Genomic DNA, 12600 nt, shown 5'->3' with positions numbered 1-12600 from the left:
AATATTTAAGGAGCCTCCTCTAAATAAAGAGTTTAATGGAGCATTTTACTTGCTCACGTTTGTGATGCTCTGAGCATGATTTCAGATGTAAGAATCCTTTAAAACTTTCCAGGAATGGTTTTATATGGTTTAACATTATGCAGTCTTAATTCAGATATATGAATAACCATTGACCATTGTAAGGCACGGAGATTATAAATTTTTGTGCCTACTTCATAGAATTATAGATTCTTCATTTTCAGGTGCAGTTTTGTAGACTGGCTTCTACAATTGCTTTGGGGACCTGTAAACTTTCTGCTAAGTAAGAACATAATACTTTAATGGTGGTGAGAAGAATTTTGTTTCTGTATTCATTTGGAGGGCTATTTCCTTCAATATCTTTATTTGCTTTGTTCTTAGACATTCATGGCTTTATCCTTTGCCCTTTGGAAAGGGTTATCTGAATGTTTGGGTCTGAAGGAGTTCAGCTAATTGTTTTTTCAGGAATATATGATTATGGTCTCTTCATTTGCTTCATAGGGTTTATTTATATGCTTGTTTGATAGCTATTGGTCTTTGAAGATTCCTTTCCAAGAATGGGTGATTCCAAAGCAGGAGCTGAACTCTTTCTCAGAGAGGCACTGACTCCCATTGCTTTCTTAGGCTTGTAATTTTGCAGGTCTCAGAGGACAGGCCCATCAAATCTAGGAGTTTTAGCATTCTAGCCTCTACTGAAAAGCAAATTTAAACTAACTAGAGCTACTGAGTTTTTTTTGAAAAAAGGGAGATGAGACTAACAGACAATTTCTTAAGAAAAGATGGATGGGGGCTGGGAAGGTAGCTCAGTGGTAGAGTGCTTGCCCCTCATGCATGAAGCCTTGAGTTCGATTCTTCAGCACCACATAAACAAAAAAAAAGCCAGAAATGGCATTGTGGCTCAAGTGGTAGAGCGCTAGCCTTGAGCTGAAGAGTTGAGGGACAGCACCCAGGCCCAGAGTTCAAGCCCTATGAGTGACAAAAAAAAAAGAGAGAGAGAGATGGATGCTTTTTTTTTTTTTAACTGCAAAACAGAGGCATGGAATAAATTATTTTATAAAGTAATGCTTGCTAGAAGCTGTTTTCAGATGAGAGTTGGTTCTATTTAAAAAAGAAATTTTTGTCTGACCAAATTCCTGTGGGTTTAGCCGTTTTTAATCAGTTTTGTTTTCATTCAGGGAGACCTTCAGCTGAAAAGAAAGATAAATGGGCAGCTGGGGTTATAGGTATGTAAAAGAAAGCATAAGGGCCCAGGAGTTAGGCGTTCTCACACTGTGTTCCCCAGGCTGCCTTTTGTTATAATACCTCACCATACCTGCTCTTGGCTTGGCTTTCTTCCTATAGGAAATAAAGTTAGCAAGACTTTACCGAATGCCAATTATACAATGTTGTTTCTTTTTTTTTTTTTTTCTTTTCGGTCATGGGCACTGACTTTTTTTTTTTGTGGCAATACTGAGGTTTTTGAAGGCATACTTGCTAGGTCTGTGTTCTACCCCTTTTATTTATTTATTTGCCAGTTGAGGGGCTTGAACTCTGTCTGGGCCTGGGCCTGGACACTGTGCCTCGTGCCTCAGCTTTTCAGCTCAAGGCTAGCTAGCACTCTACCACTTGAGCCACAGTGCTACTTCTGCTTCTCTGGTGGTTTCTTGAAGATAAGTCTCAGGGACTTTCCTTCCTGGGCTGGCTTTGAACCTTGATTCTCAGATCTCAACCTTTTGAGTAGCTAAGATTATAGGTGAGAGCCACCAGCGCCCAGCTGTTCTACCACTTTTAACCAATAACTCTGTTTTAGTTTTTGCTTGTTTGTTTTTGTTTTTGCTTTTCTTTTTTCTCAGACTCTGACTCCTAGCTAAGCCCCTTGCTTAGGAGATAGCATTGCAGATGTGCACCACCTCACCCAGAGGATTTATCACAGAAGATAAGGGTCTTTTTTAAACTTTTTTGTCCAGGTTGACCTCAAACAGCAATCCCTGTCATCTTTACCTCCCATTTGTCTGGGATTACTGGTCTGTACTACCACACCCAGCCTTGGAGGGAAATTCTTTATTTGTGAACATACTGTACAGAGGGGTTACAATTACATGGGCAGGATAATGCGTACATTTCTTACCAAGCATTGCAGCCTCCCCTTGGAGGGAAATTCTTACTAGACACTCCTCAGTCCAAGATATGTGTACTTCTACTTGCATTTTCCTTTTTTTTTTTTTAAATTTCTTGCTCTTTTCAGTCACCTAAAATTCTGCTGGTGAGGAGGTGAGTTTATAGTAATATGTGCTCATTTACAATAGTGCATATCACTACTCGAAATGTTAAGGGGTACCATGACTTACTTCAGATTGCTTTCCTACTGTTTCCTAAAGGAGACTGGTTTCAATAAAAGCTGGCTATCCTTGTTGCAGGTCAAGGGAGGCTGGCAGTTTTCAGCAGAGTCCACTGCTGTAGGCTGTGATGGGATGGCAGGGACTGGATTCTCCCAGCAGCCAGGTATCAGCTCAGAGTGGAGGAACTAATATAGTCTGAAGCTTAAGTGCATGGAATTCAGAGTCTTGCATATCTAGTCTATATTTTGGCTTGCCACATGACTATAGACAAATTATTTAATGTTTCTGAGTTTATTATCTCAGTTCATGACTCATAGTCAGTGACTGATAATATAGTATCTGCATTATTATGATGGGGATTTCTGAAGTCTAGAAAAAGGGGCATTAAGAATTGGGAGAAGAAAGCATAAAGGGAGAGAACCCATAAAAGATTTTACACACTTTTCAAATTTCCCTTTGAAGTAGTTTTGTAGCCAGGAAATGGGAATGGAGTGGAGGGATAGGAAAATTTCTTATTGATTTCCTTTTCCTGTTGTCTTCATGCACTTCATGGCCTCTTGATCTAGGATTGAACATTTAGTTGAGTCCTGGTTGGCATTTTGGGTTGAAAAGGTACTTATTGTTATTTTCCATTTTGTAGGCTAGCCTGTGAACCTACCATTGTATATTAGAAAATACATATCAGACTGAAAACAGCTAGCATGGAAAGAGTAACTCTAACACATCAGAGTTTCAAACCCTGAGATTATCAAAATGTGTCATATCAAATGACTTTATGTTTTTCTGTTTTGTGAAGAGATAAGAAATGTTCTCTTGGGAAGAATAAGGAAAATTGGTTTGGGAAACAACAGGTTTTCTAGGCTTTGCTATTTTCTTCTTTTTTAAGGCAAAAAATATGCAACAACACATACAAACAACAGCAAAATTTAAAAAGCAAATAAAAAACCATACCCTCCCCCCACACAACTCCCAGATCTCTTTTAGTAAGTAGTGCTCATGTTAGTCAGTATAATACATAATTATTTCATGGGACAATTTAATCCAGATTTTACTCCCTGTCTGTATTCTAAGGTATGTCATTCATTCATTCATCCTACATATTTTCTTTAATTTGTTGTAAAAAAAAATTAGTAGGAGTAGATGAGCTCCAAACCACATCCAACTGTGCTGTTTTTGGAATTAATCTTAGAACATATTAAAGTTCTTTTAAGACTTAGAATCAGGGGCTGGGAAGGTGGCTCAGTGGTAGTGTGCTTGCCTTTCATGCATGAGGCCCTGGGTTTAATTCCTCAGCACCACATAAGCAGAAAAAGCCAGAAGTGGTGCTGTGGCTCAAATGGTAGAGCACTAGCCTTGAGCTGAAGAGCTGAAGGACAGTGCCCACGCCTAGAATTCAGGCCCCATGACTGACCAAAAAAAAAAAAAAAAAAAGTCTATGAAATACTTGCTGCCAATAAACTACTAAAATATTAAATAAACAAATAAATAATAAGTATTAAAAAAAGACTTAGAATCATTCTTGATGACTTCCTGTCCCTTGAACAGTATTTATGAGAATAAAATCTTCAACGTTGTATAGAAAGACCAGCAGGCTTTTGGTATATTTAATATATTGGGCTCTTATCTGCTGAGAATCTTTTGGGTACAAATGATTGAAAGGTGAATCCTTACTGGCTAATCAGTAATTGGAATTGATATCTCATGTAACTGAAAGGTTCACATGACAGTATGGCTTCAGGTAATGCCTGAGACAGTGATTTACAGTATGTTAGTGAGAACAGCTTTTCCTGTGGCAATGGGCTTTGCAAGATGGACTTGTGGCAACCTATGGCTGCCTTCTGAGGTAGTGGTGGACAGATCCCATTCCCATAATGCAGTGAACAGGATACTCCTGCGGGGAAGCTAAAGGTCACTCTCATTTGTTTAAACTTGATAACTTGCTCATTGCTAAAGCAATTATATGAGGGTGCAGCAATATACTGTTTATCTTAAGCCCTCTGCAGAAGATGTGCAACAGGTCAACCCTACTCAAACACATGACCTGGCCCCACAAAAATGGGCTTCTGTTATTTATATGTATGTATGTATGTATGTATGTATGTATGTATGTATGTATGTATGTACGTATGTATGTATTTTTGCCGGTCCTGGAACTTGAACTCAGGTACTGTCCCTGAGCCTCTTCGTGCTCAAGGCTAGTGCTCTACCACTTGAGCCATAGTGCCACTTCTGACTTTTTCAAACCATAATCCTCAGATATCAACCTCCTGAGAAGCTAGGATTACAACTATGAGTAACTGGTGCCCAGCTTCTGTTAGGTTTTGAAGGAGGGAATGGATGCTGGATATTAGTTAATTTTCAGAGGATTTGGCATGCTGAAACTTGGACATGTTTTATAAATTTATAAACTTAAAGCTATCCCCTTTCTTTCCTTTTATTTATTTACTTTTTTAAGCCAAAGTTTCTGTTAAAATTGCCAAAACATCTTTAAAATAGTTTCTATTTGTAGACCTTCTAAAATCTAGCCCAGTTTTTTTTTTTTTTTTCTCCTGTCAACAGGTAGTGATGCATGTCAGGACACATCAGTACTACAACTCAGCTTTAGCCTATGCAATGTTAATAAAATAGAGAGAGTGCATACTCAGCTATCTGGAATTCTGTGAAGTCAGGCCAGATGTTTAACGCACCAGTTAGAAACTGTACCACATCTTTCTGAACAATTCCAAAGGTTATTGGAGAAATAATTAGATTTTAACAGGTCACAGCAGCCTCAGAATACTAAAAGGTTTGAAAAATGCTATCTTAAATTGTCCCTCTGTTCTGATTTTAGTGAACACTTAAAATGTACCAGAAAACAATCACAGATTCCTTTTAACTCCTCTTTCCAAAACATACTGCACTGGAGTGAGATCTGCCATTGCAAGACTTGAAACCAAAATCAAAGCAAAGTCAGAGTGGTTATTTCTGTACCTGCTCACACACTCTATTATATTTTTCTTTTCCCTAGCACCCAAGTTAGACTGTTAGACTTTATTCAGAATTAAGAGATTGGAAGAAAGATGTTTAAACAAACAAACAAAAAATGGAGAAAAGGTACCTATCCACCTCCCAGAAAAGAGGGAGGAATTGACATTTGGAAGACATTGTACCTTATCAGAAGTGACAGACTGAGACAGTTGGCTTACTCTTTAGGTGAAAAACTGGAAGCTGAGCCCTGTGCTGATGGATCATACCTGGAATCCTAGCTACTTAGGAAACTGAGATATGGAGGATACAGGTTCAAAGTCAGCCCAGGAAGAAAGAAGATCCTTGAGACTCTGTCTCCAATCAGTTAGCAAAATATCAGACTGGAGGCAGAGCTCAAGTGGTACGCGAGCTTTGGAGCTAGTGAAAATAAACCAAACTGTAAGGTATATTGAGTAGGTAGGTTTCATTAGCTGATGAAGAGAACACCAGGCGGTATTCAGGCAGGAAAAGAAGTTTATTTACCCACCTGCTGCCCCTGCTGTGCATGGTAGAGAGGCGTGGCCAAAAGGGGCAACAACTCCCCACCCCACACCAGGACTTATCTATACCAGGGACAGGAAGAAGTGTGGTCACTTGGGGGGAAGGTGTGGCCACATTAGATCCAGATGTGACCTCATGGCCCGGGACCTTCCTTTGGTCAGATGGGAGGCATGACCAGGGGTGGCCCAGAATGTGACCTAGCAGGAGGGAGAGGTGAATACTTCCAGGCATGCCAGTTACCTAGGTAATACAGATACTGTGCAGAAACTTAGCCAAGAGGTAGGGAGGTGTCTACAGGGCCTGGGGCAGACTTTACACAAACCAAACCATACCAAAACAAACAACAAACCGTGAAAGCCAGATAATCCATATTTAGATGCTCCATACTTTCTTTCTGCTTTAAGGATGTACATATATGAACATGCAAATAGAGCAATGGGCAGGTCCCACTGATGTAGGTTGTGCCCTTGATTCCAGTGCCCTGTAATCCTTCCTGCTTTGTTTAAAAAAAAATTCAAAAAGAAAAAAAAAGGTTTTGGAAACAAGACTGGAGTAAGGAGAGTTAGTGGATCATTCCACTTGGCTGCAAGTGGTCTCTTTCAGCCTTAGTTCCCTTATCTATGAAGATAAGGCCCACCTAATTTTGCTGTTATTGACTTCAAATAAAGTGGTAAGAGTCCTCTATTAAATCTGAAAAAGCACACGTCAAGACAGGGCTAAAACCTGTGGATAGTTGCTTTTTATCTTCATAGTGATGAATGTGGCCAGGATACATTCACTAGAACAATCTGCTAATGTTAAGTTGAGTTGTGTCTTTTAACAGTTTATCTCTGCACATGAAATAATTTGAGAAGCACCTTTGCTTAAGACCCTGGATTTGTGTCACCAAGTCTGACTTGGAGACTGAATTACAAACAAAAAGACAAACCCTTTTTCTTTGGCAACAATTAGTATAAAACACAGATGTGGAAGAATGGCTAGCATTTAATAAATGCAGATCAATACAGGTCTGATTGTTGTGCATTTTCAGTCTGTCATATAAATGAGCTGTACTGAAATCATGTGTGTCTTTTTTTCCTAGCCAAGTATTGCTGTTAAGATGGAGGTGGTTATCACTCCCAAATCTCACTGCTTCACCATTTATGAAGTATTGGAACTGTTTTTAAATACCAAAATAACTGTACTGAGATGAGGCTTTAAAAAACATTGTCAGATTTTTTTCCCCCTTTTTCTGGATACTGGCTTAGTAGTAGTCCTTGTTTTTAAGATGACCTCCTTTAAAAGATTGTGACTTCCCTAAAGCCAAGATTCCTAAGTAAAACTGTGTCTGGTTGAAAGAAATAAATCTCAAGTAAAATTAAAGACTTTCCCAGATACCTGTTGATAAATGACTAAGAGAACTGCCCCTCCTTGGCACTATTAGCAAAACACTTGTACTAGGAATACCCAAATCCTCTGCTTAGGAATGGTATCAGTTTGATTATCTGCAGGACTTTTAAGGGATAAGTTGTATCCAATTGATCAGATTTCCACTAAGTTAATGTTCGATAGCACCATCTCTTAAAAATTAAATCATGTTTACCATTGGGAAGGTTTTTGAAAAACATAAATGTACTTAAATTTTCTGAGCATGATTCACAACAAATAAATTATAAATGGATTAGACATGCTTGGTTCATTTACTAAGTCATTAACCCTGAGTTTCCATACTTTGAAAATATTTTAAAATTGTTTTACCAGTGTGACATTTAAGATGTATTACTGCTACAAATGCACAAATACTTTATTAGGTTATATATGTATATATATATATATATAAATATATATGTATAAAATGAAGAGCTAGACTTGACAAGTTTTATTAAGGGAACACATATTGCCAACATTTATTTATATATGACTGAATTTCTTTTTTTTGTACTGGGAATTGGACTTGTATATATTTTTTTTTATTGTGAAAATACCATACAGAGGGGTTACAATTACATGGGCAAGATAGTGAGTACATTTCTTATGTGACTGAATTTCTATGCCTTCTTAATTAAGCTGTTTACAAAATAGAGTAGAATTGAAAAGTCTCACTTTTAAAGTTGTTAATCTTCATCTGAGAAAAATCAGATGGACTTTCTGCTAGAGTGTTTGTTTATTTATTTTTCGGGTACTAAGAATTGATGCCAGGGTCTGGAGCTTTTCTACCACTTGAGCTAAGCCCTTAATAGTTTTAAATTCTTATATTTACATACAAGCAACATGCAGTCACTTCTGATGTAGTCCTCGTTTTTTTTTGCAGTGGACCAGGGAAGAGATTTATCACCATGAAATGTGTACATGTAATCCTGCCCTCTTCTTTTTCCCAAGGCAAGTCAGAAACAAGTTGATCAGATCATATCTTATTCACAAAGCACACACTTGTTGCCTGACTAAAGAGGAAACCAGACAAGTAAATGCAAATGTCAGCGTTTTGATACTGAAAGTCCTTGGTTGACAGTGCTTTTCAAGTATCTAAACTTTCTGAAAGTAAGATTTACTTATTTTTAGAATATTTGCCTGAGTTTTACTTCCTCAAGGATTTTAAGTGCTGTGACAATGTTAGTTAATGGCTTTACCCATATTTACTCAGTATAATTAAATACAATTATTACTGCTACCATGGTTGTTTATATTGTAGTTATTATTTTCTCTTTAAAAGCAGATCTTTCCATCTTATATTTTGAAGAACTTAGAGAAAATTCCATTGTCTTTGGTATGCTTTCAGTGTAGTTTTCTAATAAAGTAGAACTAGCCTTCTTGCAGAAGATTGACATACCTTTCAGATACAAAGTACAAACAAGTTATTGTAATTATTAAGGAACTCCTAAATCATCTTTACATCCTGTCTCCTTAGATATTTTTCTGTGAGGTTTTTTTTGCTTTTAAATAAAGGAAACAGGTTATTTAGATAAAGATAAACATTTTAAGAAAATTAAGAGTGTTTTTGCCTATGAAAGTCAGATTTGCTTTTAATTGATATTTAAATTTTAAAGACAATAATCTTACATATATTTGGGGAAAAGAAGCTTCCAGGGTGTGTGTGTGTGTGTGTGTGTGTGTGTGTGTGTGTGTGTGTGTGTGTGTGTGTGTGTGTGTGTGTGTGTGTGTGTGTGTGTGTGTGTGTGTGTGTGTGTGTGTGTGTGTGTTTACCAGTCCTGGGGCTTGAACCCAGGGTCTGGGTGCTGTCCCCTGAGCCTTTTTGTACTCAAGGCTAGCACTCTACCACCTGAGCCACAGCGCCATTTCCTTGTTTTTCTGTTTATGTGATATTGAGGAATCGAATATGGGGCTTCATGCATGCAAGGCAAGAACTCTACCACTAAGCCACATTCCGAACCCAAGTGCTTCTGTTTAATAACAAAAAACATCACTGAAATATATGACAGTAGTTGTTTCTGTACCCCTGTAGAGTCCCTATAGAATGTTTATTCTATCAATTGTGGTTTGAAAGACCCCATTACTCCTACATGATCTGGTTCTCCTTAAGGAAGAACTCCAGAGCAAAAAACAGTTGCCACCTACCATCTCCATTCCTACAGAGTTGCTATCTAGTAATTGCATAGCAGATGCAAATCCACGAAATGGGAACTCTAACATCAAGGAACTCCTAACTAGTATAATGGCATCTTTTTGTAGCCAGGATTTATACTTCTGAGAGGCACAGATGCTACTTGGGCTTAGATGGTTTACAATTTTACAATTTTTTTTTTCCAGTCCTAGAGCTTGCACTCAAGGCCTGGGCACTGTCCTTGAACCTCTGTGATCAAGGCTAGTGCTCTACCACTTGAGCCAGAGTACCACTTCTGGCCTTTTCTGTTTATGGGGTACTGAGGAATTGAGCCCAGGACTTCATGCATGCTTGATAAGCACTCTACCACTAAGTCACATTCCCAGCCCAGGTTTACAATTTTTTAATGTACTTTATCTAGTTTACTAGTATCCTCTTTGCTTAGATTTTTCTTTTTTTTCCTGATGCCTAAATCTCTGAATTACCTTGGAATGTGTGATGATGTTGTTTGGAGAGAGTTCTGCAGAAGCAAAAGAAATCAAAGAAAGAAAAGGCAGACCAGCTGTTTTAAGAAAACCCCATTGAGTTTGATCCTTTATTTTTCCTGTATATTTCCTGGGCCAGCTTTGTAACAAATGCTTATTGAAAAGCAAAGTATGTCATAAGTCTGATCGCTTTGACTGCCTTTTTCTGCTCTAAAGTCTTTTTGTAATCAGTCTTCTAAAGTTGTTCTATCCAGCAATGCATAGATTATATAGGCAGATCAAAAGTATTTCATGACAGCGACCAATGTTATAGGCTCTGGAACAACCTCCAAAGTAAAAACAAAGAAATACAATATGCTCTGGCAATACAATCATATTTGAAATGAGACTGAAAGCAGTTTAGGAAGGAAAGCTTTTAAAGAGAAAGAAGAGAGAGAAATCAGAGATTCCAAGATAGCAAGCAGCTTGTGGATTGAAGGTGAAATAAACTCATAAGTAGATTTTGGCCTTTTCTAGATACTTGAGTACTAAGTACAAGCAACGAAGACAGAAGAAATTCTTTAAGGACAATAGGAATGCTGATTTCCTTCAGGCAACCTTGTAGTGAATTTTGGGGGAAGAAAGAAAGAGATTAAGGAATTATAGAGGTCAAGGAGGATTAAGAGAAACTAGACTTGGGTAAAATAATAAATAATGATAATAATATAGAAAGCACCTCCAAAGCTAAATGTAGACTAATGTGAGGAAGAGTAGTGAGGAAGAGTAAGGGTCTAGAAATATGGAGATGTGCTACATACATTACTACTTTAGGTGTCAGAGAATAAGGCCTAACTCTGTTCATTCCATCCTCTTTCTAGGAAAAAGAGTGGAGATCTTCTAAAATTGCCTGGTTTACAGGAGAATCCTTGAGATTCTCAAATCAGTATCAGTTCTGCATGCAGAATCATTCTGCATGCAGAATCATACCTCCATTAGGAAAGGGCCTCCTCTGTATGGCAAGAAGACCGCTTGCCTTAAAGGGGTGAAACCTGACACTTGCTAAGAAAGCTCTATTTGAACCTTTGTTACTAATGGGATATGCCTGAGTGAGGCCAGATGACAGCCAAATCACCTGTTGGTCCACTAGGAATATGGTGCAGCTTTTAGAGGGTCTAGTCTGTATCCAGATTAGCATCTAATCTAACATTTCAATGTAAATGGAGACAACTGAATCTTCCAAAACATAAAAGCCAAAACAAAGGTATAGGTTTAGAACATTGAATAGAAAACTCATGACCTTAATATTTCATAGTAATTTACATCAGAAAAGCACATAAAAGAAATAAAAAGAAAATACCTGACTGGGAAATATTGTCTATCAAATGTGCTAGAATTCTAAATGCATTTCTGTTTAATGCTTGGCTGTTCTGAACTTCATTCTTCCTTTGACTTTTCCTTTATGAACAATAACCTTCATTAGTTAGACAGCCAAACAAATGAATTTCTTCACTCATTGTTAAGTAAAACTAATGGTTCTATTAGCTTCAAGAATTGATTTTGGCCGAATATACTTTAATTATAGTTTTCCCTTAAACATCTCAATATAAGCTCCTTATATAGTAGGAGCCAGTGGCTCACATCTGTAAGCCTAGCTATTCAAGAGGATGAGATCTGAGGATCATTGTTGGAAGCTAGCCCAGGCAGAAAAGTCTTTGAGATTCTTATAACCAATAAACTACTCAGAAAAAGCCAGAAGTGGTGCTGTAGCTAGAATGTTAGCCTTGACCACAGAGAGGCTCAGGGACAAGTCCTAGACCCAAAGTTTGAGCACCAGGACGAGGGAGAAAAAGCTGTTTATAAATTAATTTAAAAATGACTTTTTTCCTTTGGATTGTTATTATTATTATTATTATTATTTTTGCACTGGTACTAGGGCTTGAACTCTGGGCCTGGGTATTGTCCCTTAGCTTTTGTGCACAAATCTGGTGCTCTATCACTTGAGCAACACTGCCACTTCCAGCTTTTTGGTGGTTAATTAGAGATAGGCATCTCCCATATTTTCTAGTCTGGCTTTGAACCTTGGTTCTCATTTCTCCACTTCCTGAGTAGCAAGGATTTTAAGTGTGAACCATTGGCATCCAGATATGACTATTGTTGAGAGAGAAAAGATGATCCACAAAGGTAGTTATGCTATGAGGAGAAATGTATATTATTATTTTTACCAAAAAATGAAATGACTGTGACTATCTTTTTACATAGACTTCTACAGTCAATTCTGAATTTATTTTATAGGTTACAATATCCTGCAAATGATATTATTGCCTAGAAATCTGATTGTGGTAGAAAATTAAAAAATAGTGATCATAACAGGAAGAAAAAAAAAGTAATCTAACTTTCCACTGACCCAGTGTTAAGACAGAGGTACAAAGCCTTTCAGACTTTTACAACTTAATTTTTTATATATGAGCAAATAATACTTCCCCTACAAATAAGAAAAATATTGCACTTTTTAAAAATTTACTTAAAAAGTTGTAAACTTTATCTCTAGGTGGTCAAGTAAACATATATTTTATCAGTTGATAAAAATGTTTCAAGCTAAATGTTTATGCTCAACCAAATATATTTATTAGCATGACTTTTTAATGGTAAAATTGATTATTCATAGATATGGCATTTTTCATGAATTTGCTGCAAGAGTAAGATTGTTCTCCAAAAAAGATGCATCCTCCAAATCTCTGTACACTCAGTGACACTG

General features: G+C 37.4%; 1 protein-coding gene across 5 annotated transcripts in view; it reads left to right on the top strand.

The window, feature by feature from the left end:
- Macrod2 (mono-ADP ribosylhydrolase 2) overlaps positions 1-12600 on the top strand; it is a 1801573-nt gene that overhangs the window by 239266 nt on the left and 1549707 nt on the right. The window lies entirely within an intron of this gene.

This window comes from Dipodomys merriami, unplaced genomic scaffold, assembly GCF_024711535.1.
Source record: "Dipodomys merriami isolate MVZ:Mamm:240054 unplaced genomic scaffold, mDipMer1.0.p SCAF_7, whole genome shotgun sequence".
NCBI lineage: Eukaryota > Metazoa > Chordata > Mammalia > Rodentia > Heteromyidae > Dipodomys > Dipodomys merriami.
The sequence above is the reverse complement of the archived record's forward strand: the minus strand, read 5'-3'. Positions and strand labels throughout refer to the sequence as shown.